A 27738-nucleotide genomic window follows, 5' to 3' on the forward strand; every position below is an offset into this window, starting at 1 on the left:
ATATATCGTCTGCATCGACGAAACAAGGGAAAAATGGATCAGACTATATCGAAAAGCGCATTGCGCCAAACATTATTATTACGGTGTATGCCCCGTACATCCCGTATTTCGTTCCTTTTTACTAACATAAAATATAATAGTAGTTGTAATCGCCGCCAGGCAAAACGGCGTTGCTTTCCACCAATCGAGTACTGGTACATCAGCTTATCTCCCTTTTTCGTCTAGAAAACAGCTTCCAATTTCCGTTATATTTCGACCTTTCAACTCTCCGCTTTTCGACGTATGCTAAAAATGCGTCTGGGATTATTTTTTTTTTTTGCGAGTATTTAATTACATAGAACCATCATTGCGATTTACCATCAATTTCTTCTTAAATATCGATGTATTTAATTATTTATTTCTGTAAAGAAATATGATATTATGCTCGTTAATTTAAATAATAGGGAAGAGGTCGAAATGTGTTAGATATTATTTTATCTAACAATAAGTACGTTATATAAAATTATCATTTAGAAGCAAAAAACAATAGGAAAGAAAATGCAGCATGATAGATACAATTCTTATAAGTTGAAAGAAAAAGTCAGCATCAGGTTGACACTTTCTCCGTAAGTTCTTCCAGGAAGAAACGAAAGGAGCAACAAGCTTGAAGATGATGCCGGAAGCGGCTAAACACGCACACATCCATACACATATATACGCGCGCGCGCATGCATGTACACACACAGATATATATATATATATATATATATATATATATATATATATATATATACACTCATAGGTATAGGTAAATGAAAGTCTAGGAGGTCACGAAAATTTTCCAAAACACCTGGAACAAGACTTAATCATGCTGCAGGCCGAACATAGGTACGGACTTACTACTCTTCCATAGCTATGTACCAACTCTGTACTTGCACAATTACGCAGATGCTAGTAGCTCAACGTAGCTCGCCGCGCTGTTTATTTCTTGCATAATTTAACCGTGCCTGGAGCAAAGTCTCGTGGAAAAGTAGCATCAGAGAAAGAAAACGAAGGATAGGAAAGGAAAAGGTGTTACAGCCACTTGCTAGAGGGTTACGTAAAGTGAAGCAGAAATGGTGAATTCGTTTGAAGTCTATTATGCATGGTGTTCCCATGTGCAAGTGTCACTGGACTCGTTGAACGAACGTAGAGAACACGATTTTAAGTCCTAGTAATTATGATACGATGCATGAAAATACGAAGGAATGACGTTAAAGATATATCCAGATAGATCATACAATTAAATGGTTTTAAATGGGCAAACGCGTTTGGTTATCTGTTTGAATTCATGACGGAAAGGAATTTAAGTAATTTAATTTTGAGTTATCGCCTTAATTCAACATAAATTCCTTTTAAAACATTATTGGAATTTTAACTCCGCGCCATATTCGTCGAATTTCCGTACGACTTATAATTGCTTTTCAACTTGATCTTTTGTAAATGTCGTTCTTGTTGAAATATTTTCAATGTAAATTATATCTAAATATTTCATTTTCTCTTTCCATTGTATTATAACATTTTCTTAATTTTTTTTTTCGTAATAGTAATAAATATATATAAATGTATTTACTCTACACGGAGATACATTTCAAATATATAATTTATCAAATATTTATTCCATTGATTTGAATATTATCAAAAGACAGAAAATAGCCTTACGTGCGAACGAAACAAAAAGTAAAATTACTATCGTCATATCTTATGTAACATACTCTATTCCATTTTTCAAATGTCTTTTTTTGGATATATCTAGTAAAACACAGCGAAGAAACAATATAAATCCGTAAAATGGACGAATAAGAAAAAAAGTGAAATAAAATGTAAAGCGAAACGAAAGAAATGAAAAAAATAAATTAAAGTACAAACGAGGAAGCACGAAATGAAATTTCGATCTAGGAAACGTGTGATAAAAATTCAAGTTGAATCCTGTGCACGAAAGGAAAAAGAGAAAGACACAGAAAGAAAAAGAGAAAGAGAGAAAGAGAGAGAGAGAGAGAGAGAGAGAGAGAGAATTCACGAAAGAGATAGCTGTTTGGGGAAAAGGGAACTAAATCTAATGCTCGTCATGAACTTGAAGAGATATGAGAATCCAGACAAAACTAATTTCCATTCAAAATCAGCTTAATAAGCTTCGAATTTCGAAAGATTGTCATGTCCCGTGATTTCACTCAATCAATTTCTCTCTTCATCCTAATTTTCTTTATTGAATATATATTTATACGCATTTATTAAATATATATTTATTACAAGTACATATATATATATATATATATATATATATATATATATATATATACCTAGAACGAGTATTCCATAATAGATGAGCAAACAAGTGCATATGATAAGTAATCTATCTCTTATTTTAAATCTATGAAATTTATATTTGATCGTGTAGTTATATTTATAGATATGTTATATTAAAATAATATATATATATATATATATATATATATATATATATAGTTGTATTAAAAAAAATGTTTAACTAAATTACACTTTTATAATAAACATACTTTTCTTTCTCTCTTATTCTTCTTTTCCTCTCCTCTTCTCTAAATCTTAAGAAACGAATATCAAACATACTTCAGAAGAAAAGAGCAAGACCACCCTACTTTATTTGAATTCTTACGGCGTATATTGAATCGAGAGTACCCGCCGCATACGACGAATAACTTCATTTTCTAGTTATCATCACGGAATAACTTTATCAGAATGCATCAAACTGATAAAATTCATACGAATTTGATATTACACTTTCTCCGTAATTTTATAGAATTAATAATTCGAAAGTAATATATATTATATCGTGCTATATTGTTAATTCAAGTTTGTGACAAAAAGAATCCATCTTTTTTCTATCCTTTCATCTTTGATTATTCTATTTCGATAAAAAACAAAATAATTTTTTTCTTTTAATATTCAATATGATAGAAATTAAATTAACGTAGAATTCTACATCATGTCTAACTTCTGTTACTTGGCTCGCTCTCGAAATAATATATTTCGCTTTGGAAGTACAAAATTAAATGTTTTACAATAGTTCGTACCTACATAAATCGCATTTCCATGAGCGTGCTCAATTATATTATACTTGAATAGTTATCACAGTTAAATTGTAAATGACAGAGTTTCGTAATCAGTTTTAATTCGATTTAAGACCGAGATATGGCTTAAAGTTCAACTTCTCTTTAAGAAGCGTCTTAACGATTCAAATATATGACTCTTAATATCACGACTTGTAGAATTACTTGATATTTATGAAATATTTATAAACATTTTTATCAATATTTCACATCGTGCTCGAGTGATCTCCAATCAAATGTTTCGAAAAAAATCGATATATATATATATATTTTTTTTTTTAGTTGACAAGACAATCTGTCATATGGACAAAAGATCCACTTACTCTCTTTACAATTCGATAATATTTCAAAAGAACTTTATCTTCTTTTTACCGGCCGTAAAACGGTACTGATCGTATTTAAATGACTTTTCTCATAACCGAGACGTAGATCTCACATCGATAAGAAGTGAAATACAGAACGAACCAAGTTAATAAAACGTTTAACCACCGTTAAAACCGTCGTTCGAAGTCCGCAACGTTGAGATTTTATCGAATCGCGTAGACCGGCCGTTCGTTACGAGTAATACTTGTTAATAGATACGAGTTCGGAAGAGTCCCGCTTAACAATGCATTCCTATCTCTAGATATACGCTTTTGGTCTCTCTACCGTAGGGCATCGTAAAAATGAACGTAAAACACGAGGGACGAGTCCTCAGTATGTTCCCCGTTTCACCTTCTCCTCCTATTTCCTTCCCTTCTTTCGTTTTTTTTTTTTTTCATTCTTCCTTTCTTTCTTCCATCTTCGTTCTCATTGTCGAGCCTTCTTCTTCTTCTACTTGGTAAAACTTTGAAGAGCTACGGCGTAGGTACGTTAATGCCACACTGTCATTCGTCCTTCCATGAAGAAAACTTAACGGATTCTTGAGATCGTGAATAAAATAGTAAGAAGAAACATTCAGAACGCGAAGAGGTATTATCGATTTTTTTTTTCTCCCATTTGACAGGACAGTTTCACGTAAAATAATTCGAAAATGAGAGAAGTGTTTTCTAATCATTATCACGAACGTAAATAAGACTGTACGAGAATAAATCTATTCGCTTGATTATTAAATCCCTATAAATTCGTATTATTGGTAATAAAAAAAACATAAATTTCATCGTCGTTCTATTAATTTCGAAGATTATGATAAATTTTTGGAAAGAAAATTGACGTTCAATCCTTTTATTTAATAATTTTAAAAAGATTATTATTCCGCTTTTTGATTTTATCTATTTTATATTTTCCATAAAGATCCTACGGTACCTATATGTTGGAAGATATAATTAAGAACGATAGGAAATTAAAAAAAGAAGAAAAAGTATAGATAATCGATGGATGCTTCCCATCGAAATTTCAATGTGAACATCTAGCACCATCGAAGAAAGTTTTACCTACGAGAGAAATATACCGAAGAACGCGAAAAATTACCCAAGCTTTTTCCTTGATTTATTACGTGGAATAAAAGTCCGTTCGTCGTATATCATATGCGATCGCAATTCCTGAGATTCTCTTCGTAGGTAAGGTGACAAATTGTCAGTGCCTTCATAGTCTTGGCATTCGTTATCGAAATTTTCCATACGTTTCATCGTCACGCGCGAGTTCCCTTCATCCCTTCTTTCTACTACCCTCAAAATTGTACCGTTCACCCTTAGTATCCTTTTCATCTTTGATAGCGTTCCTTTATTTATGACTTTCCTTCGATCAAACATGTCCCAAATGCATCATTCTCGTTTTCTAGAATATTCCATTCATTTTACACGACGATTTTATACTTACGATGTCAAGAATAAACATTTTTTATCACCCCTCCATTTTACGAAAGCCACCTGATGAAACAAATATTTTCGAACGTCGATAATGCAAATGCTGAGAAAATATAAAATATAGTTCTCCGACACGCATCGAAGCTAAACGGATAGAAAAGTCATACTTTGTGCTATTTATTGTTTTGCCGATGATACATCAATGAATTCGATTAAAATATCGGAATTCATTGTGTAAGTTTCGATTATCAATATTTTATAAAATAATAATAATAGAAATACGACAAAATAATCTACTAAATAATATTAAAACAATAATAGAAGAATGAATTATCAGAATATTCATATTTATATATGAATATTCTGATAATGAAAGGATTATTATTAACTTGTAGCTTAGCTTCTCATTGTATTCACTCTAACCAAATGTATCCATTGATCATCTTTGCATGATTCGATGCCGGTCATTTTGAGCGACGCTTCCTGGGAAATTCTGCACTTCCGTTTAATCAGGATTATACTGCTCTTGCTGCAGTAGATTATACTGGGTAATATGTATACTCGTGCTTTCACAGATAAATTAATATCCACAGTCTTGATAATTAGAGATTATCAAGACGTTTGTGTGCGTATGACCTCGGATATGAAATATCCGGAATTTATTGATACAGAAATCAACCATCGCGGTACGAATGAATTCTCCATGTATGAAAATCGTATATCTACCATATATTGTTTCATTGCTTTTCGGATAAGGAAAATGCACCGAATGAATGTCATCTAGAACGACATAACTTATATCAATAGGAACGATAATGATTGCTATGGCAACTTCATTAAAAATCGAATCAAAAAAAGGGCATCATCTGCGTATACACAATTAAATGATTTATTTTCAAAATGAAAAAGTACTTTAATCTCAGAATAAGTCTACTTTTTATTTTGATCAGTTACGCCAATAATAATTGGTAGATAGTATTTCAAATAATAAAATTTTGTTTGCTTTAATTTTTATAACTGCATAAAATTTTCTCTAAAGTAACTATTTTATGTTAATTTTTAATTCTCTCATTAATTTACATATTTTTGAATTTTAAAAATACTGTCACGTGATTGCGCTAGAGCACCATAGTCGCACGTGAATAATGAAAGAAGATGAATCTTTAAACGTGAAAAGGAAGGAAAATGCAAGAACTTAACGGTTGGTCGTGTGGGGACAAGGGAGATAGCGGATGGTGAGTCTTAATACCAGTTCATTGTCTCAACTGGCCTAAATTATGATCTCGTGAAAGATTCACGGAACGACGTATCCTTTGTAGATTTCCAACCATTTGTAGACGAAGAAAAGTAAGCACGTGATGTGCTCTTAATAAAGGATTAAAGAAAGAAAAAAAATCTGAAAGTTTGATTGCACGAGAGCTAATTAAAACATATACAATTACTTTCAAATTAATAAGGATTATCAATAAAACTTTTAAAATACATGTAAATAAAGCTTCTAGGATAACATTAGAAAGATTTATTAAACCGTCGATATTTTTATTTTTATTTTACGTTAAGCATGTCCCATTTCTTCTCCCACCACGCAGCTCTTCGTTATATAAGCTTCTTGGATTCTTGTTGGAATGATTTATTTCCTCGTATATCTTATTTTAAGTCAGATGATATTTTCTTTATCGAAGGTATTCGGCGAGTACTTGTGAAAATGCGATTTAAGGCTTAACGATAATAATTATATTCGTGCCATGAAATATTAAAAATTAAAACAAACATAAAGCCTGACGACGCCTATTTATTATTCTCTACGAATCGTATCCTTATTTAACAAACGAGAACTTTCCTCAATTGTAACATACAGCTTGAAGACAAGCACGTTGTACCTGAGCGCTCTTCGAACGGAAGACAAAGTTTCCAAGAACGTGACCATTACGATTTCTCCGTAAACTCACGTCTCAACTTTCTCAAAAATAATAAACTAATAATAATGGCCATGTTCGAAAATCCGATATTCGACAATTTCCAAGTTAGAATCAATTTAATTGCTATCGTCGAACACGAAAACACTTTCGTATAGCTTTTTACGTCGCTGAATCTTTTTCTTTTTGGGATTTTGTTTTTTTTTTTTTTCATTTAAAACAAAATAATTCGCAATATGTTGACTCTATTTTTTCGAACTAATAATGATACGTAAAGAGATACGTAGATAGTAGATTGATAATTGCGAAAGTTCTGCTGAAAAAATATATTGAGAAGAAATTAAATGAATATTAATTTATTAAAAATGCATTTGACTATCGTAAAGATGAAAGCAATTCAAGTTCATTTCAAGTTTTCTTTTTATTCTTTTTTATTTTTATCACAAAAGAGAGAAAAAGAAAGAGAGAGAGAGAGAGAGAGAGAGAGAGAGAGAGAAGGAAAGAGAGAGAGAGAGAGAGAGAGAGAGAGAAGGAAAGAGAGAGAGAGAGAGAGAGAGAGAAAGAAAGAAAGAGAATAAGACAAAAAGCACCAGTCGACACGTAATCTCGCTGTTCGAAAGAATTCATGAAGGAAGCTTGGTGCTGAAGTGGTAATGTATAATGGATGAATGTATGTTGATCTTTCGACGACATATGACGTATTCGAAGAAGAATAAAACGTCGTACGAATAAGGGCTGCTGCCAATGTTCTCTTTTTCTCTCTCATACTCCATCTCCGAAATTGAGCTTTTTCTAAGAAAAAAGAGAGAGAGAGAGAGAGAGAGAGAGAGAGAGAGAGAGAGAGAAAGAATACCTACAGGAATACTTGACGTTTGCAAAGAAGAATTTTTATCTTTCAAAAAGCAAACTCTAGGTAACTTTATCTATCCTCTCTTCCGAAACACTTGAAATGTCGTTGATATTGGTAATATAAAGTTTTACATTCTGAGGGTCATATTTTTAATCAGAAGCATATCACAGGAAAATAGATAAATTAATAATTCGATAAATTTCTATTTGCTAAGTTTCTAATCTAACTGGCCGTGACATATATAATATAACAACGGTTGGCCCAACATGCTATACCAACTATGAGTAAAAGGGTAAAATGAGAGAGGAGAGAATGAAAGAGAAGAATGAGAGAGGAGGAGTGGTATGTCGTCCGGAAAATAGATGACATGCCTGTTTCGTCTCGTTTCAAGCGCTGCTAAGCCGCTTTAACTGAAGCTACCAGAATTGCATCCTATTTGTTGAAACCACCAGCTAATTCAGCGGGCGTTTCTTTCCCTGTGAAAATCAGCCAACAGCGTGTCATTTCCACGACAGAAAGAAATTAAATTAAAAAGAAAAAGTCGAATAATCTATAATAGTCGTTTAATATAAACTTCGGAAATAATACCTACATATTTCAAATATCATATATAAAATATGATATAAAATTAATATAGGAGGACAAGTCAGAATATTTACCAATTTATTAATATAATAATTTATCGGAAAAATGCATCGGTCGCACAGCGAGCGAGCAAGTCGTTCAACTTTTTCAGGTCAAATTATTTGTCGAAACTGGATTCACAAACTTCATGTGAAATGGTAACGACGACAGCATTCTCGGATACACGGAAAAGCTACATGAGTTGAATTTAAATCACATTCTATTGGTTTATAATATATGACCGTTTTGTAACTATCAAGCAGTGCCATGCACGAGGAATAAAAATTACTTAGAATAAATACCTCAAATGCATATCCGATAAAAAAGCTATTACGCGGAAGAAATATTAATTTATCGTCAATAAAGAATATATTTATCATCGATAATCAAGTCTTCGATAATTTTCTCATGTAAATTGCAACGGAGAATATTGTAACCTTGATAAAAATTATGTAAGATACATTTCAAATATATGACAAGATATCAAGATAATTTAATAAGTAAAATTCTATTTTCGTTTTATATAATTATAGATAAAAACTTCATGAACGTTTGTAAAAACATCAAAACTGGGAAGTCCGATATTCGAGAGTCAGGTAAAAGCGCATTTGTAATTACACGTTTATTTTCGTACAGCATCGGTTCGAAAAGGCGAGAGCAGGAAAAGGCTATAGGCAACGAGACACGAAGCCGAGGAACGAAGGACGATGACGTAAAAGGTGGAAACTTCCGGTAGGACTCATAGAGAAAGTGTAAGGGGAGAAACGGGGAGGAGTTAGACGTGGAAAAGAGGAGGCCGAGAGAAGAGGAAACTAGCTTTGACGTTTGACCATAGCCAGCTGGTCCCGGTATTTCATGAATTTCCCAGATATGCCCAGCACTTCCATAATACAGCGTTTGCGTATAACTATTATACATAGAGTGTGAGCTTTAGTCGCTCGTAGGACTCGACGGCTAGCTAAGTTGACTGGTCAGTCGGTGCAACAGACCGACAACATCTCGAATATTCCAACCCCGTTAAGTTATTACCTTTAATGTACCAACCAAAGTTGTCGGAAAATGTCGAATGAATTATTTTAATTATTATTGTTATTCAATAGTTTTTACAATCGTGGTGATTGTCTACAAAAATTCTTAGCTATGATAAATTTAACATTAGATATTTGAACACTTCTCGAATATGATCATCTCGCGAAATTGACATAAATGTGAGAAAGTCATCGCGGTTGGAATCCGTTGGAAGATTGTGTGCTGTCTACACTTTATTTGCAAAAAGACATGCTGCGAGCCTCGAGTACATTACTCGCATTACTCCTGTTATGTTACGTTACTAGCGTTGATGAAGGAATTTGAGGGAAAACTTTGATGAAGATATTCAGAGCAACGGAAGAAATTAATTTACGAGAGAAGCCTGTTTCAGGCTTTCTTTGTCGCTATAGATAAATTCAATATATATCTAGATTTTATTCGATCAGAAACATCTTATTGTATTTTTTGCTATCTTTTCTTTCTATCTTATCTTCATCTTAAAAGAAAAAAAAAAAAAAAAAAAAAAAGAAAAAAAAATATTCGATATAACGGTTTATCTTTATAAGCAAGATTTAAAAAAAAAATCAATTTTTCGTAGTGTCTTTGCTACGAATGTTTCATGAGCGTGAAAAGCACTTAAAAGTCAATGAAATAAAAATAAACTTTATCGGATAGTGTGGGAGGATAAGAGAGAAGAAGAAAGAAGGATTGAAGAAAGTTCGAGTCACGGATAATTCTGGACAATGCGAGGTTAACGGTTCCATGGGCAAAAGTAACTCGTCTACTTTAACTTTTTCATGAATTGCGTTTTAACGTTGAAAATAAAACTTCGTTACTTATCTCCAATTCCTTAGAAGTTTACACAATGCAATAAAAGGTGTTACGACGAAGTTCCACATCGGGGAATATTTTTTAACGACACGTCGTTGTTTTTATCAAAATAAACTGGTTCTAACGCTATCGAAATTCCGGCAAAAGTGGATCTAAAAGCTTTGTCCGCAAAAATACCGCAAAATCGTAACGTTTTTTTTTTTTTTTTTTTTTTTTTTTTTCATCCATCGTAGTCCCATGTTTTTTTGCATTTTTTATTAATTGCTTCGGACCTCGAAAAGCATGCTTATCTTTAATCTTTATCGAAAAACGTCAAGCTCCAAATTGAGCGGTTTTTCGAGCAAAGCTGAGCCACGTAATAATACACCAAACAAGAAAGCATGCTCTATGTTTTCTCAGGTAAGTGGATTGTCTTAAAAACAAGGACAGAAATTGGAAGAGCATGGTTAAAAAAAATAAGAAGAAGAAGAGAACAAAAAAAGAGAGAAAGAAAGAGAGAGAGAGAGAGAGAGAGAGAAATATAGACAAGATAGAAGGAGAGAGAAAGAGAGAGAGAGATACAGAAGGAGAATTATTACGATGCGACATCGCAATTTGCACTCGCTCCCGTCGACGAATAGCGCTACATTAAGCCTCGTTTAAACTCTCTGAAACAGTTTAATTTATCATCACATCTGGATTAGTTCGAAGCAAGCTGTCCGTAGTCCATCCAATATATATGTAAGTTACATACAACCATTAAAATTTAGAAATATACGCCCTAGGGATTTCTAACTTTGTGTAATGAATGAAATAATTTATAATGCGAGCATAAACCTGAATTTAATCGTTTTCTCCGTATACAATATATTAAAAGTAATATATACAGTATTTTATCTCCCTTAAAATTTTCGATACGATTATTCGTCGACCATCATTGATGGAAATTATATTAATGGCTTTAAAAGCAGATAAATATAATAAAAATCGTTTATAAATAATGAATACTTCGATCATCTTTTTTATTCAATTCAGTCAATTATATGATAATTAACAATTATTTTATCGTAGATGATAAAACGTTTTCGATGTTATAAATAATAAAAAGATCGTATTGATTTCTCGTTTTAATCAGAAACCGAAGGTATTTTACTTACTCTCAAATAATTTATTTTCGAGACTCACAAGTACGAGACAAATCAGATTGTCCTGGTCTACACACCACCTGAGCTGGTTCTTGTGGCTAAACGCAAGCCGATTTCTCGCGAATCTCCTTGTTACATTCTAACTGTTTTCTCCAAGGACAAAACTATAGAAATCGATGGTACAATAGGACCGATAGACGAGGAATCATAGAAAACGATGCAAGAGGTCTACATTCTAGCACATTTAATCTATTAATCTATTCAACGTGAACGTTGAAATAAATCTATTCTGTTCGTTGTAATTATAAATTAATTAAAGATAGAAAAATACAAAGTAAATACAAATTGTCGTTACAAATTTTTCATTACGAAAGAAGAAGAAAAAATATACGGAGAAATAGAAAATAAAAGAGATGGTGGAAGTACGTACGTAACTCAATAACTTATACGTGTGTTAAGATAAAACAAATGAACATTTTATTATTCATGCACAATGCATATGAACATTGTGGACTGTATCCAACATTACGTATTGAATCTCCATTTTAGCATGGTGCGTTAACTAAGTTCATACTCAGGTTAATTTTGCGATTTTACAGGAACACCTAATTTCATAAAATATTCCATTACTCGCTAATTTTGGGTCCAGATAAATTTCTCTGTTTTGCAATAAATATTTATCACTAGGGGTCGTTAAAAATTGTGCAACATCTTTTTACACGATATATCTATATCAGTTTTTTATGGTAAATAATTTTAACGAACCTAGAAAATTCTTGAAAAAACGTACATACATTAATCAATGATTCATAATGATCGGAGATAAAAAATGTATCATGAGATAAAATGTGTGAATATGGGAGATAGAGATAGAGATAGATAGATAGATAGATAGATAGATAGATAGATAGATAGAAAGGTAGACAGATAGATAGATAGATAGAGAGAAAGAGAGAGAGAGGGAGAGAAGAATAGAGAGATCAGTTTCGATTCAGGATAAATCATAGCGAACGATAACTAAGGATAATCAAAGCTGATGAGATACGATTGATAGACAACATAAGAATCATCGTACCTACAGCCAGATCTAAACTCCCGTATAATCTTTGCAGTGAAATTGATACGATTTAGATGTAATAAACTAGTCTTTGAAGGATTAAAGCGTTTATATCTTCCTCGCTTATGATTTCAATTCGTGCGGGATGATTCTTAAATTCGTATATATATATATATATATATATATATATATATATATATATATATATATATATTTCTATTTTTACAGGTTTTATTACATTGTAGTAAAAATAAATGAAAAAAAAAAGGAAAAATAAATAACTAGCAAGAAGCGACTAAAAGCATCGAATAATCATTGATGCGATCAATATTAATTTTAGTCGGTAATAATGTATTTTGAATAATCAAATGATTAAGTTATTGTAAATATGATTGCATAATCTATAAATTTGCGGCAATATAATGAGTATTAATAACGAAGTCAATTTGTCATATTGCTTCCATTTACAACATACTACATCATCGACCATGATATAATTCAATGTCGATCGTTAGTAAATGTTAAGGCTTTCAGTTTTCAATTAAGTTCAACAGAAAAGAAACAGATTGGATAAATAATAACCAACAAAATGTTTTTAACATTAACGCTAAAATATTTCCATTATTCTCGTTTCGATTTATCACCAAATCTATTACATATTAATGTTAAATGCTACAATTTTTGCATTGTATAGTAAATTCATTCTTTATGTATTTATCAGGCAAATAGATCTCAATCTTTGTGATTAGATTATTATAATATACTTTTGTCCTACAGATATGCCGAAGAATCATACGTAATGTAAGAAATTTTTTTTCCAATCTTGCAATGTTTAGATCAAAATCAACCACGTACGATATTACTTGGATCATTACTAGCGATAAAACTCATTTCGTTCGCATGACAAAAAGCCATAATGCTAATTATCGATGTCATCACGGTAAGTGCGCTTGACATTCTTACTAATTTACGTAATGGACCGAGATATACGAAAGGGAACAAAAAAAACGGAGACTTCGATTTTTAATTAAACATGCCATGTAGAGGAAACATATACGTGATATATTATGCATGAAACGTGAGGAAATTAAAAAAAAAAAAAAAAAAAACAAAAAAAAAAAGAAATGAAAAAAATTTTCTATCAATATCGGTAATTAAAAAATCTTTGTACAAAAGAATTTTTGTCTCTATATATTATCGAATAATTGTAAAAATTAATATTTAAATTGCAAATCAGAAGTTCGACCGTGGGAATGCACGAAGAGAATTCAATAAAAAAAAAAAAAAGAAACAAAGAACGAGTATTCGATATTACATTTATGTGTCACAAGTGTCAACAAAAAAAAATTTAATAATAATACTTTCATGGTACCAACGAATAAACGCTCACGCAAAAAATCTTATTTCATATTGAATACTTTTATTTTACGTCGCAAGTACGAAAAAAGTTCTTTTAGCGTTAAGAGCATTGGCCACTTCGCTTCAATTTGCAGTGGTTTCTACTTATCGTTGAGAGCGTTCTTTTGCTCGAAGGGAATGTTTCGAAGGAAAAAGAAAAAGATAAAGTGACAACGTACGAGCATCTGTAAGAATTGAATGGGATAAGAAAACAATCGAGCTTACCGTAGAGTCAATATCTATAGTTAACTCAGCAAATATTGATTTCAGAATGAAATGAAAATGAAACTGTTTAGTTTTGTTTGATTGAAAAAAGACAGTATGTAATTAACAATCATATAGAATATTCATCTATATATATATATATATATTTGTGTGTGTGTGTGTGTGTGTGTATTTGTGTATGTGTATATCTGTGTAAATATTAAGAATAATGAAAAAATACATATTCTTACATTCATTTTGAATAATCTTAAAAAATAAAAGTAAATCATTTCTCTTACACTTACCGGACTCTTTAACATATGTTCCGTGATGATTTGAGTTCTGACGTGAGTACCTGGAAAAAAAAAACATAGATATATGGTATAAAAAAAAAAACAAAGAAAAAGAAAAATTTCGTAATAAATAAAATGAATAGAACGATTTGCAAATAATAAAAGTGTATGTTTTCGAGCGAGCTCGTGATCATCATGAATAAGAGTTATCGCAAAGTAAAGAAGCGTGAACTACGATGCAGTTTAAATAGAACACGAAAGGGAGGAATGAGATGTGAAGATTGGCTCCCAGCCAGAGCACTGTCACGCTAAGGTACATACAATAACAACAACCAAATGAAAGTCCTACGTCATTGAAAACTTTTACGTGACACGTATGGATCGTCGACGATTTTCTAATTTTATCGATTCACTATGGCTTATCAAGTTTCTACTATCCTTTTTATCGATTCTTAGATTACATTATCGAATTATTGTATATACATACTGTTACCTACGTAAATACATAGACGCTATCGTATATTTTTATTGCGACAATGTAGAGATATTTGATCGTATCTACATAAATTTGGAAAAGACAATTCAATTGTTATCGAGTGAATCTATCTTTCGATAGCTACGCCGTATTTTCTCATCTCGAGCAAATATTTCGAAGAGTCACGTAGATAGACACTATTTTCGATATTACATATACGGAGGACAACAGAAAACTTTGCGAGGTAGAATAGACAAGTGGAACGGGCAAAAGGCGAATGCATCGAGAAGAAAGATAGAATATGAACAGATGTGCAAACACGGAAGATTATCTTTGTTGCCGTGCATTTGCTTCAGAGAGAAAGAGAAAAGAAAGAGGTGGGAGCAGATGCAACCAGCGGGATAGAAACAACCGTGGACCCTATTTACAACTGCAAGCTGTCCGTTCGTCGATTTTTTTTTTGTTTCTACTTTATCTTCGTTGCAATAACGAAAAGAAACGACGCGTAATTTTCTATTTCTTTCTCTCTCTCTCTCTCTCTCTCTCTCTCTCTTTCTCTTTCTCTTTCTCTTTCTCTGTTAAACGATCATTTATTTGTAGAAATTAAATCATAACGCGCACGTTATAAATATAACATTAAGATTAATTTTCTCCGAAATATGAAAAAATATATCAGAGAAATAAATTATAAAAGATATTTGAAATAAAAAAGAAAATAATAAAAAAATCACGAATGAGACCGTTTAATCAATTTCTTCATTATATTTGTAGTAACTTATTAGTAAAATATTTCTTTTTTGAACTAAACGAACTTGTCAATATACAATGAATATTTCTAAAAGCGGTAAGAAGAAAGTATCTTCTTCGTCTTTCATATTGAACCAATTTAAGATTTACTCTTCATAACCTAAGTGCTCTTATATACATAGATACACTTCAGTTTGTGAAGTATAATAATAACCAATACGATATTATCTTATTTAAGTAGACGTCGAATGTTTATTGGGTCATCCGGCTTTTATTACATCAAACGTGGCTACGAATATAGATAGATTCTTTACTTCGGTTATGTGCTTATAGACGTCCGCTATACATGTAAGTACTCAAGTACGTTCACATGAAGAGAAATAAAGCGTCGAAAAGCTACAAGCGGATATTCCATTTCAATGGCTTTCTCGTTCAATAGAAGATTTTCATTCGTAGTGCGATTGCTTCGTTTATTCATCTTCTATTAGACGTTACTTTATCCAGCTAAGAAATCTACTTTACAGCACGTCAAAAACGACCCCTCTTAACGTGCTACCGCTTCTGACTATATCTCACTCACTTTCTCTCTCTCTCCCTCTCTCCTTTTCTCTTTTTCTTTTCATTTGAAAATCTTTAATATTACTGAGTAATCTTCCAACATTCGCGTAGCTTTATCTAGAGTTCTCCGGAAAATGTCTTCGCTGAAACCTTTTGAATTTTTTAAACGATAGAACCAATGAAATGTTAATTTTTTGCAAATAGAACAACAGAGGCAAGAGATAAAAAAAAAAATGAAAAGGAAATTATAAATTGTTTCTAATCCCTATGCAAATCAAGTATTATTTATTTCACGAGTCGACATTAAAAAATGTTTTACGTAAAACAGAGGAAAATAGAGAAAATAAAAAAGAAAACACAATTCTTTAAAAAAAAAAAAAAAAAAAAAAAAAACAATTTTAATGTAATATTTATTAGCGCAAACTTCTTTCCTTTAATAGGCAAAACCTTGTCACTTAGGTTCTGTTTAATCGTTTAAATCTGATCTAAATTGGCATTATACATAAGCCAAATATTTAAAAGAAAGAAAAACAATCGAGATCTTTAATCGATAATCGATTATCATGAGATATAAAAAAGTGATATGTATTTATATTTTATTGTTAGTCATTACTGCAGGAAATTTCTTATTACGATTTTGTTCTTAGAACAAAGAATTCGAACGTATCGTAAATTTTTCATATTCACATTTGAATATATCCATAAATTGCTAGAATATGTCCTGAATAAATAAATAAATAAATAAATAAATATATATATATATATATAAAGTTACAGCTATAAATTACATTTTAAAATGGTTACTGATATTGTCGAATACTAAGATAAAACAAAATTATGTGCACAAATAAATTGTGTATATAGTATCACATATATAACCTGTATGTCTCGTAAAAAATATATTTGGATCATTCTATTTATATACGTTGAAAAAGAAACAAAATAAAAACAATAGTTAAGAACTTTAACAATATCGTTTTTGAACTTTAACATTCGTTTTTTTTTTTTTTTTTTTTTTTTTATGAATATAGTATTCGTTCTGATAGTTCAAGCACGTATATCCGCTCTGTTTTTTCTTTATCACTTCGATCGTTGGAAATTTTAGAAAGCATCATATCAATTTGTAGAAATCTACGAGGCAAAATATCTCGTGGTGATTGTCCGTAGAAACGATGGAGATGGTATGTCTCGTGTCGCAGCGAGGAAACGCATCTGCGGCTGTTCAAATAGAGATTTCTCGTCGAGCACGTATCAGAGGGAGGATTTCTAAGGGTCGCGCGTAGTTCTCTCTCTCTCTCTCTCTCTCTAGACATATACAAGCGACACAACGAAATCCTACGATATTCATATATATACACATGTTCAAGTTTGACGCACGTACGCTCGTTTACCGGCCTATGGAGACCACGCGAGTTCTAACACTGCGGCGAAAGCCCGTGACCCAATAAACGTTTGACGAGCGGATAGCAACGGTAGTCTAGCGTTATGCATGTATTCACGAAACGATCCTTTCTGAAAGTTGTTATATTGATGCATTTATATTCATCAGTGATTGTATCCAAAAAGGATTAAATTAGATTTCTATATATTAAATTATATTTTTATTAATTTAGATTATATTAGGACAATCATCGTAACATTGAATATTAATCTAAAGAAAAAAAAAAAAATAAAATATATATATATATAAATGTCTAGTTATTGTAAAGTCGAATTATCGATAAGAATATAGTAATAGAAGTGAAATAATTCAAATCCTTTTGATCTTTTTTATCAAGCAGTCTTTATATATTTTCTTTCATATCCTTTTCTCAATCGATATCTATAGAATATAACACATAGTATAATATTATGTTGCTCGATACTATCCACATGAAACTATTTTCTGCAAACAAGTTTTTGACTTATCGTTAGAAAACGAACATAATTCAGTAGTATGTATTTATTAATCGCTTCGTGAGAGAGTTATAATACAACTTCGAGCTCGATAAAGAAGGTGTTAATAAAAAAATATGAAAGGAAGAGAGAGAGAGAGAGAGAGAAAGAGGGTGGCAAATGGATTTTATTTTTTATCTCGTAATAACGTGAAAATATGTGAGATAATATCTCGTGGTTATAATTAGTAACTTTCGGTATAAAATGTAGACAAATAATTATAACGAACATATCCATTTCTTGGGAATAATGATGTTACTTGTTCCTAGATATCCAATAAATGTAATAAGATATATAATAGAGTATCAATTATGATTAATTTATCATAAAAAAATAAACATAATGAATAGTAAAATAATATAATAATTATATGCATGATTAATTGTAAATATATAACATAGTCGAAAATAATGATAAAAGAATATTGTAATTATCGAAGAGAATATTACCTCATCAAATAAATTTAAGAAATATTTTAATATATTATTAGTTCGACGATACTAAACATATCGGTAAATTAATAAATAGAGCATCAATGCGTCGGCTATGATCGATTAAACAAATTCAAACTAGGTTATTCAAAATAGATCGATAAATTCGTATTTGTATCGTCCAACAATTCGGGGTGAGAAAGCATTAAAGATTTCTGAAGTTAATTGAGTAACCAAATTCGATTACAACATGGTGGTTAGTGCGAGTCCGATCAGAATCTCTCAAGAAGTATCCTACAGTAAACTTCCGAACTGGATCGACAGGTAAGATACTCGACAAGGTACCGAGTTTACTCTCGTAGTTAGTACTCGGTGAATCGCAGACAAACAGTAAAATGACACATTATCAAGGAATCAACAAGAAATTTTCCATCATTTGTACAATTTTCTAATATAAAATCGAATTTCTAATATGATCCGTTAAATATTTTGACTTTTTCAATTAATTTTATTAAAACTATTAAATTACTCTTTAGTACAAATTTAAAAGGGATAGGCCGAAATGATTTTTACTCTATATAAGTTTTTAATTTATCTATTGGCGAAAATATTTTTTAAGAAATATTTCAACAAATATTTTTGTAAAATAACGCTATTAGAGCTATTATTCGAGATATCACAAAATATATAATAGACTCTATTGTATGCTTATGAAAAAATATATATGCGTCGCGATCAAATTGTAATCCGATCCGTATTCGATACGATGAGTTTCATTGTCCATGCAAATCAGTAAAAAAGAATAGATCGAGAAATTCTCGTGCACATTCGTAACGTATATTTCAATAATCCTGAAACGTTATATCCGTCAGCATTTGCAATTAATTCGCGGCTCGTTCGATTTTACTTTTATCACGTATATTTCTCCGAACTGTGGTCTTAATTCCTTTGTAGAATATAAGTCGATGTAGAACAAGAAAGAAATAATAAAAAGAAGAAATTAAATAAAACAAAACAAAATAATAATAAATGCAACTATATTTACGGGGATTTATATACGTATTCGAAAAAGGAACAGATTCGAATTTCAATCCGATTAAATCGAAAATATATATATATACACATATACAAATATATACATATATATATATATACATATACATATATGTTATCAATGATTATGAAGAATACTGTAGATATTCTTGGCTTATAAAAGCTTATCTCTTATAGAAATATCGTATATATTCCAATGACGCTTCGAGTCTAGACATTATCGTTTATTTTGTTTCCAAACTTTGAAGAAGCATTAAAATGTATAAAAAGAATAGGGAAAAATCTTTCTTCGATATATACGTCTCATCGAAAAGGCGTTATTCATGGTACATTAAGCTCCGAAGCTTCGGAAGTATGCACTTTCTACTTTTTGCTCGTTTACCGAAAGAAAGAAAGGAAAGGAGTGGGATGACCTTTATAACCGGTAATCATCGCTAGAAAGATTGCATCTATTTTTGGCTCGATCAAATCACAAATTTTTGTTCATTCTCTTTTCATTTTTATGCGAGAGATAAAAAATTACTTTTTTTTATCCGAGAGATAAAAAATTAAGAGATAATACAAAGATAAAAGTAATATCGGGAGATATAAACATTCAAAGTGACAAATAAAAGCGATCGATGATAACAGAAGACTAGTTATTTTTCTTTTTTAACTTTGTTACTTCTAATATTATGAACAATAAATAGTAAACTGTTACATTGTATATCGATAGCTGATACACTTTTCTAAGAGATAGTCTACCAAACTCTTTATAAACGTAAACTATTGGTATTGAAAATCGGTAATACCGAAAACTTATGTATAATGGACAATCCTATCGGCTATCTAATAAAAGAAAATCTTTATCGATTTGAAAAAGGAAGGTGATATTTGAAAGAACGATCATTTCCGTAAAAAGGCTATAAAGATGAAAGAAATTTAAAAAGAATATATTTAGTATTTTCTTTTTTCTATTTACATCATCAAGTGAATCTTTTTCCTATTTGCATCATTCAGTAAACTTTTTATTTTCTTCTATAAAAAACCTGCTATTTGTTTTATTTTTAGGTGACGATTTGTCGATTTTTGAATGTCAGCAATTCAGAAGCGAATGCGGAAAGGCGGATCTCCAACTTGTCAAAAAATACCAAACTCTCATAAAATCTGGATTGAACGATAGAGGCTATGATGTATAGGTACATAGATGACAAACGGTGGTAGCAAGTGAAAGAGGATTCACTTTTCACTAGAGGTTGGAATATCATTCAAACATTCCTCACCAAAATGGCATCCGTTTTGCAACAGCATCGTAGACCAATCGAAAGAAAAAAAACTCTTGAATTTCGTTTACGAGAAAGCGGATATGAATTTATCCTCTCTCTTCCCTTGTTCCATTTTCATCATTCCAAAAAATAATATAACGTTCCACTTGTTCCCCGTCACGTCACCGTTAATCCGAACCGACGAATTTAATAAATAACACGAGTATCTACTTTGGATTTTCATGACGGTAAAGATCTGAGTTTATAATTGTCAGGGTAATACACAGTTAATCCGTCCACTTCTTCATTTATTAATGACAACATTCAAAAAAGCTTTTACATCACCAGAAACTTTTTAATTACTAGTTAAAAACATTCTACAAACGAATTTTGCAAAAGTTATCATAAACATAATAAGCGAAATAAATTTATATATATATATATATATTTCCCATCGACTTACAGTCTAATTATATAACAATTAATATGATAAAATTATATAACAATTTTTAATTTTCTAAGGAAAACAAATATGATTAAAATTAAAAGATATCATTAAATAAATAGTTATAAATTCAATGGCATTTTCTATAAGCGACAAATCGAATTGATTTACATAATAAAATAGATAAGTTGAATATTTCATTGTTAAAATAAACAGATATTTCTTGATTATATGCTAATAGCGAAATTAGCTGTATACTGATTAACATTGAACGATATCGACATTACTTGTCAGATAAAAATTAATATAATTATAATAATAATATACTAATACTGATCTTTCTAATGATCAAAAATTAATATCAGTCGTTTGAATCGTCTATCATTCCAGTTCGATAATTATTTTATAAAGATCTATCCCATTGCTTTATGTACCAAGAGAAATTGTTTTATTATTGATTTAAATTAGCGAAGAAAAATTATAGTTTAAGATGACTTTTTAAAAGATTGAGTTACACAGTTAACTTTTCGTAAAAGTAAAGAGTGAGAGAATAAGCGCAAATTAGATTTTGAGCTGAGGGAACCTCAATTTTTACCGCTCGATAAGATTTTTTTCCCATAGGTATATACCGCCCGTGGCTATCTTTTATCCGATTATCGAGTTATTGCACCGTTATATTTCCTGAGGAAAAATGGATAGATCCGGAAAAGAGATTGGGAAGAGTTCACCCTTGTATCACCACGCTTGCATTGTATTTCAGAGGACCAAAATTTTCCTATTTTCTATCCTTTTCTTTCTTTCTTTCTTTCTTTCTTTCTGTCAGGTGACCGGCTACGAGATGTCCAATAATCAAGTTTATTGGTTGATCATTTAGAAGATAAAATTGGAAATCCCGACTGGTTATCATCGTCCTATTGTCTCTCTCTCTCTCTCTCTCTCTCTCTCTCTCTCTTTTCTCTTTTCTCTTTTCTCTTTTACTCATAAGATCGTAAATATCATCGACTACTTCAATCCGCTTACTCATTTCTATCCGAGTACAAGGCTCAAGAAAAAGAAGAAGAATAGTACGAACGAACAAGAAAGGCGTTTTATATATCCCAACGATATAGGAACACAAGTCGTCGAAAATGTATTTCACGGAAGCTGAAATAATATGAATTATGTAGCTCGGAGTTCGGGATATGGTCGGTTGACAAATGCGTAAATGAAGATTTTGAGATTTAATCTTCCTTTTCTCTCTTTATTCCTTAACATGAAAATAATATTAACAAGAGAATGAGAGAGAAAGAGAGAGAGAGAGAGAGAGAGAGAGAGAGAGAGAGAGAGAATCATTGCTATCCGGTGCATGCAATTAGGAGAACAATACATGATACAAGATGAACACATAAACCGGCTAAAGCAAAACTCCCAACGCATAAGAAAGTTGCCAAGTTTTGGATAGTAACGCGTTCCCATCCCTTTCGCCTACTACCCCTACCTTCTCTTATCCTTTCATGCTACTTTCCGACATCGTCGTCCGTCTTGGAATTACTGTTGAAAAGCGTTAGCGACTTTCTTTTGTCACGGAATGTAAAGAGTATTACGCGGATTTCATTTACACTCACTGAACGCGATCTTCAAGAAGTTCTACCTTCGGAGGAAAGTTTCAGAAGCAGATTCGAGTAAAGGTAAGACTCAATCTCCAGTTTTCTTCCGTTTAGCTGGTGTTTTCTTCTTCTTTTCTTTTTTATCTTCTTCTTCCTTGTCACGTTTTATTCAGACTTCTTACCATTAGATTCTGTTAAACCATAAATAGGGAATTATCTTGTATCATATCTTTTTTCCTTTATCAATCGATATATTATAGGAAAAACATTTTGATACTTTTATGATAGAATCAAGCAATTTCGTTTGTCACAAGAATTAGGAATAATTCTTTAATCAAGCACAATATTTAATATAAATTATGATTAAGAATCACAGCAAGATTAAATTTCAACGTGATCATTCTTAAAAGTGCGAGAAAAAAAATTTATTATCATTTAATAGTAATATCGGTTTATGTGCAACTTGTAAGAATAAATTATTCCACGTTAAATAATACATTAGCCAACTTGAATTTCACGAAATGTTCAGAGTTTTTGGTCGAAAAAAGAAGTTTCACGTAGGTGTTCGAAAACCTTGTTGACCAGAGACGCAACGCATGGAGCCTTGTAATGGATACATCGGGAAGTCTTTGTTTGCAAACTGAGATTACGTGCACGCAGCCGACGCAGGAGCTCGAACAGCGTCGCGCGACGGCCCTCGAGCTCATAAATATTCATTTAATCTGATCTGATATGTACAAACGTATTCCGCGCCTCGTGTAATTGTCGGTGAAATTGCAAATCGATATCTAAATGGGCCAGCAGCCCCTTACTACCCTCTCGGCCTTTCTACTATCCTCTCTCTCTCTCTCTCTCTCTCTCTCTCTCTCTCTCTCTCTCTCTCTCTTGCTCTTACTCTCTCTCTCTCTCTTGCTCTTACTCTCGCTCTCTCTTACTCTCTCGTTCCACGTCGGACGATATTGTAGTTTACAGGAATAGCCATTGGCGAGAACGTTGTTCCACTTCGCGCCGCTTTCTGAAAGCCTCCAGCAGCAACGAACTTACGTTCTACGACTAACTATCCTCGTCGTAAAGCAAGCTTCGACGCTTAACGGACAACTTTGGTGTACCCTTACACTTTGAACATACCGCTCTCACTGACAACACATCGTATAAATACGTATCCCATATATAACGTGTAACTTGTCCATTTACTTTTTCTTTCTTCTTCTATTTTGTTTTGTTTTACTTTTTATTCGTTCCTTCTCGCACGTCGAGCTTACTCTCGTACGTGTACGTAACGTTCGCAAGAGTGTCGGTAGTACTTTCCCCTTCAAGGATACTTCGTGTTTGTGTTTCTAAAACGCGGCTTCCTCGACATTTTTGTAAACTATTTCTAGCGAGAACGCTGAGAACGTCTCGTATTTAGGCGTTTCAGCCTCCAGTCCCCTGCATTCTACTGTGAAATTATTTAGACGGTAATTTTTTTTTTTCCTATATGGAAGATATATGGAAAACTGTTTTTTGAATCGCGATGTTTTGACTCTTGAAAAAAAAAAAAAGAAATTATGAGACGGCTCGTAACGCTTCCGGTTTGACGTTAACGTTAAAAAAAATAATTAAACGTGAACTTTTTTTTTTTTATGGATTAACGTTAAATTCTTTTAATATCAAAATATCCCTTTTGTGTCTTATTATAATTTATGATAATAAGAGCTCAAAAGATTTTTTACAAAAAAATTTTTCGATTCTAAAGTTATTGATAATGATTATCAATAGAATTAAAGCTTCACGTAATGATGAGAACGCGTATAAATATTTGAAACAGAATATTAGGCTTTACCTATTCATTTCCCAGAAATGAATTATTTCTAATTATTTCTTCCGTAATATAAAAAATATAACCAATAGCTTTAAATATAATTAAAAATAGCTTTTAAAATAATTAAAATCGCAAGGTAACGATGTGTAAAAAATTTGTTTACTTATACTTATTTTTTTCTGTTTGAGAGGAAAAATAACTTTTTCTAAGGAGGAGCGACAAATAAATTTATTCGTTGCTCGTATTTCTAAATTCCTTACGAATATAATGAGATAGTAAAACAAAATTATGAAATATTTAGATTTTTAATTAAAATTGTAAAGAAATTAAAATTTTAGACATTTCTAAGTTTTTATTTTATTTAAGAAACTTTTTTTAGATATACAGTACTGATGATATTATAGTACAACGATCTACAGATTTTACAAAACTTATCGCAATATCGTGTTTCTTAATTGAAATCGTAAGAATAAAATATTACGAGAATAGAATTATTTTACGTAATAAACATATTGCCTCGAGAATTTTGGATTCTCCCGAATATTAATCAGATAAATTCCAACTTTAATTTCATATTTAAAATTATAATTGAGACTAAAATAAGGATGTAATAAAATATTTAAAAAAAAAAAAAAGAAAGAAAAAAAAAACAAAACGATATAATTGAAATCAAGTGGTAAGACAGTTACCGATTAACAAAATTAATTTATTTCAAGAGAACCCACAATCGTTATCTGGCAACGTTTTCCTCGTATTATCTCCTAGAGCAGTGCGTAACATCTAACGGAAAAGAATTAACATTTACCGCAATGATGTTCTGCTCCGTTTCGGTCCGCTTTAATCGTTGCGTATAGTAAATTGTAACATTATGCAGAATTATTTCAGTACCCGCTTGCTAACCACCGGTTGTATGTATACATATCTACCAACATCTTTTCAATAAAAATTATATGGAAAATTACGAATAAAATGTATAATGGTTCTTGCGTATGTTAATGGTATAACGAATAATACATTATCGTATTATTTCGACAAAATAAAAAAAGTTATACATGCAAAAAATGTAAATACTTTAAATAATCATGAAAATATATGCAGCTCTAATTATGATACATAAACACGTATGAATCCAAAGGGGATTTCGCATCGCAACAAATTTGTACTTTCCATTAGTTCCTACCGAAGATCAGGTATTACCGTAAGCCTACGGCAAAAGCTTCAAAGACAAAAGCAGTGTGTTTCGCTTTGATACTTGGACTAGCACGCGCAGTACGTGACTTTGGGCGATGAACAGTCATGTCGTCGCCTCAAAGAGGGGAAGGAAAGATGAAATTGGCTCCCGTCATCCGTTGAAAACGTGGCAGCTACGAGTCAAGACCGTATAATGAGGCATACCGTGTCTCGCCTCGTTGAATGACGCCCTCCTTTTCCTGAGACAGCTTTCGAGTATTTTCACGGATCGCTAGATTTTGTTCGTTCCGTTTTCCGGTGTCTTCTTTACCACAAAATAACAAGGTCCATCAAGATCGAACTTGACGTTTCCCTTCTCCGTTCAGCAATCTTGATCCATTGTTAAAATACGTTTAAATTAATATAGATAAGTCGATAATTTCGATTAATATTTCGATATGTCCGTACGCTGATTAATATCAGGTCCAAAGAGCATAGAAATGAAAAGGTTATTACGTGACGTTCGATCAATCGACGTTTCACCGTTGAAGTTATGGGGAAAAATCGTTAACATCGAACGCTCCCGAGAATACGCGTTCCGAAATTACAAAATAGGGTCCAGGCGCAGCTTCCGGACATTAACTTTTCAAAGGTTCGATTTAAATTTCCCGCACGTTCGACTTGTGCTGAAATTTAAATCGCGCCATGTGCGTTTCCCCACGAACTGCTCTCTCGTTTGAATTAAATCGATGCATATAGGAAGAAGGGTGACCGGAAAATCGTTGCTGATATTAAAAATTTAGACCATCTTCAGCCGCTTTTAACTGTTACGCCATTGTACTCGCTTCGAGTACGTTCCTTCTTTCTTTATTTATTTACTTTTTTTTTTTTTCTTTTTTCTCGATCTCTTCCTTTCGACTTCGTATTTCCACGTTACTGTATTGCGAGAAAATCCGTAAAAAGCGAGCCAGAGAAACGAGAACGGAAAGAGTTCAAAAGCGAGGTGGGTTAGAGATGAAGCTTGCTCATTGTCATATCCGCTTGTTATTCGCGCTCGTTATGTTAGAGCCAGCGAAATAAATATAAAACTACGGAGTTTCTTTGTTAAAAAATACGTTAAAAGACAACCAGTAAAGAGTAATTGTAAACAATAAATATAACGATGATAAAAAGTATAAAGGAAAATATGTAAAGAGTTACGTTAATAGAAATATAAGCGTACCAAACGCGTTTAATTTGTAATATAATTACTATTAATTATTTTTGAATTAATTCTACCATTCGGATAAAATAAGGAAAAAGTATTAATTATGTGTGTTACTTTTTAAATTAAATTAAATTAACTTTCAATTATAAAATTTCGCCTGACTGCATATTTAGAAATGTATATAGATATTACATATAAATGGATATTATCAAAATAAAATTATAAATTAACATTGGAATATGGCAGATATTTCATGAAATAATATCGTAATCACTTGAGATATGAGTCACACAATATCCTCTTTTTTGTAACTTAATATAATAATACGTAAGAAGCAAACGGAACGATTTATCGTTATTAAAGATCATGATAGGAGTGTGAAATCTTCTCCGACTACGCTGGTTAGAAGCTAAAGAAAAATTAGGAGTAGAAAGCGTGCAAACGCTATTAATTTTCCAGGTCAACCTACCGAGACAATGAGCTTTGAATATAGCCGCAGCCGTATAGCGCATAGTGAAAGCCAAAGAGAAAAGCATAAGAGAGAGAGAAAGAAAGAGAAAGAGATTATTCGAAGGTTTTGCGTTTACCGACGCACCCTAAAGCATACAATAATGAAACATTCTTTAAAAATTATCATTTTGCTTCTTTAAGATAATTCAATCCTTTCATATTCCACATTAATATAAATATTTAGAAATACTTTAGAATAGACACGATTATTACGATATTTATTTTATATACAAGTAATAAAGTTACATAAAATTTAAAGAATGAATGAATGGATCTAATTACCTCTATCTTATCAAGTCCAGAAAGCGGTTCATTATTACGACGATTAATAGACCGTACCTATCTGTTACCAATTAGCTTCG

At 31.6% G+C, this 27738-nt stretch overlaps 1 protein-coding gene across 12 annotated transcripts in view; it reads right to left on the reverse strand.

The window, feature by feature from the left end:
- Positions 1-27738, reverse strand: part of LOC124957665 — a 241037-nt gene that overhangs the window by 118047 nt on the left and 95252 nt on the right. For 10 of the 12 annotated variants that reach the window (XR_007103702.1, XM_047514785.1, XM_047514783.1 and 7 more), the window contains one exon: positions 14227-14276. The exons of the other annotated variants lie outside the window; for them this stretch is intronic. The gene's annotated coding sequence lies outside the window, so the exon portion shown is untranslated. The remainder of the gene's footprint in view (positions 1-14226; positions 14277-27738) is intronic. 12 annotated transcript variants of the gene reach the window in all.

Source organism: Vespa velutina, chromosome 2, assembly GCF_912470025.1.
Source record: "Vespa velutina chromosome 2, iVesVel2.1, whole genome shotgun sequence".
NCBI lineage: Eukaryota > Metazoa > Arthropoda > Insecta > Hymenoptera > Vespidae > Vespa > Vespa velutina.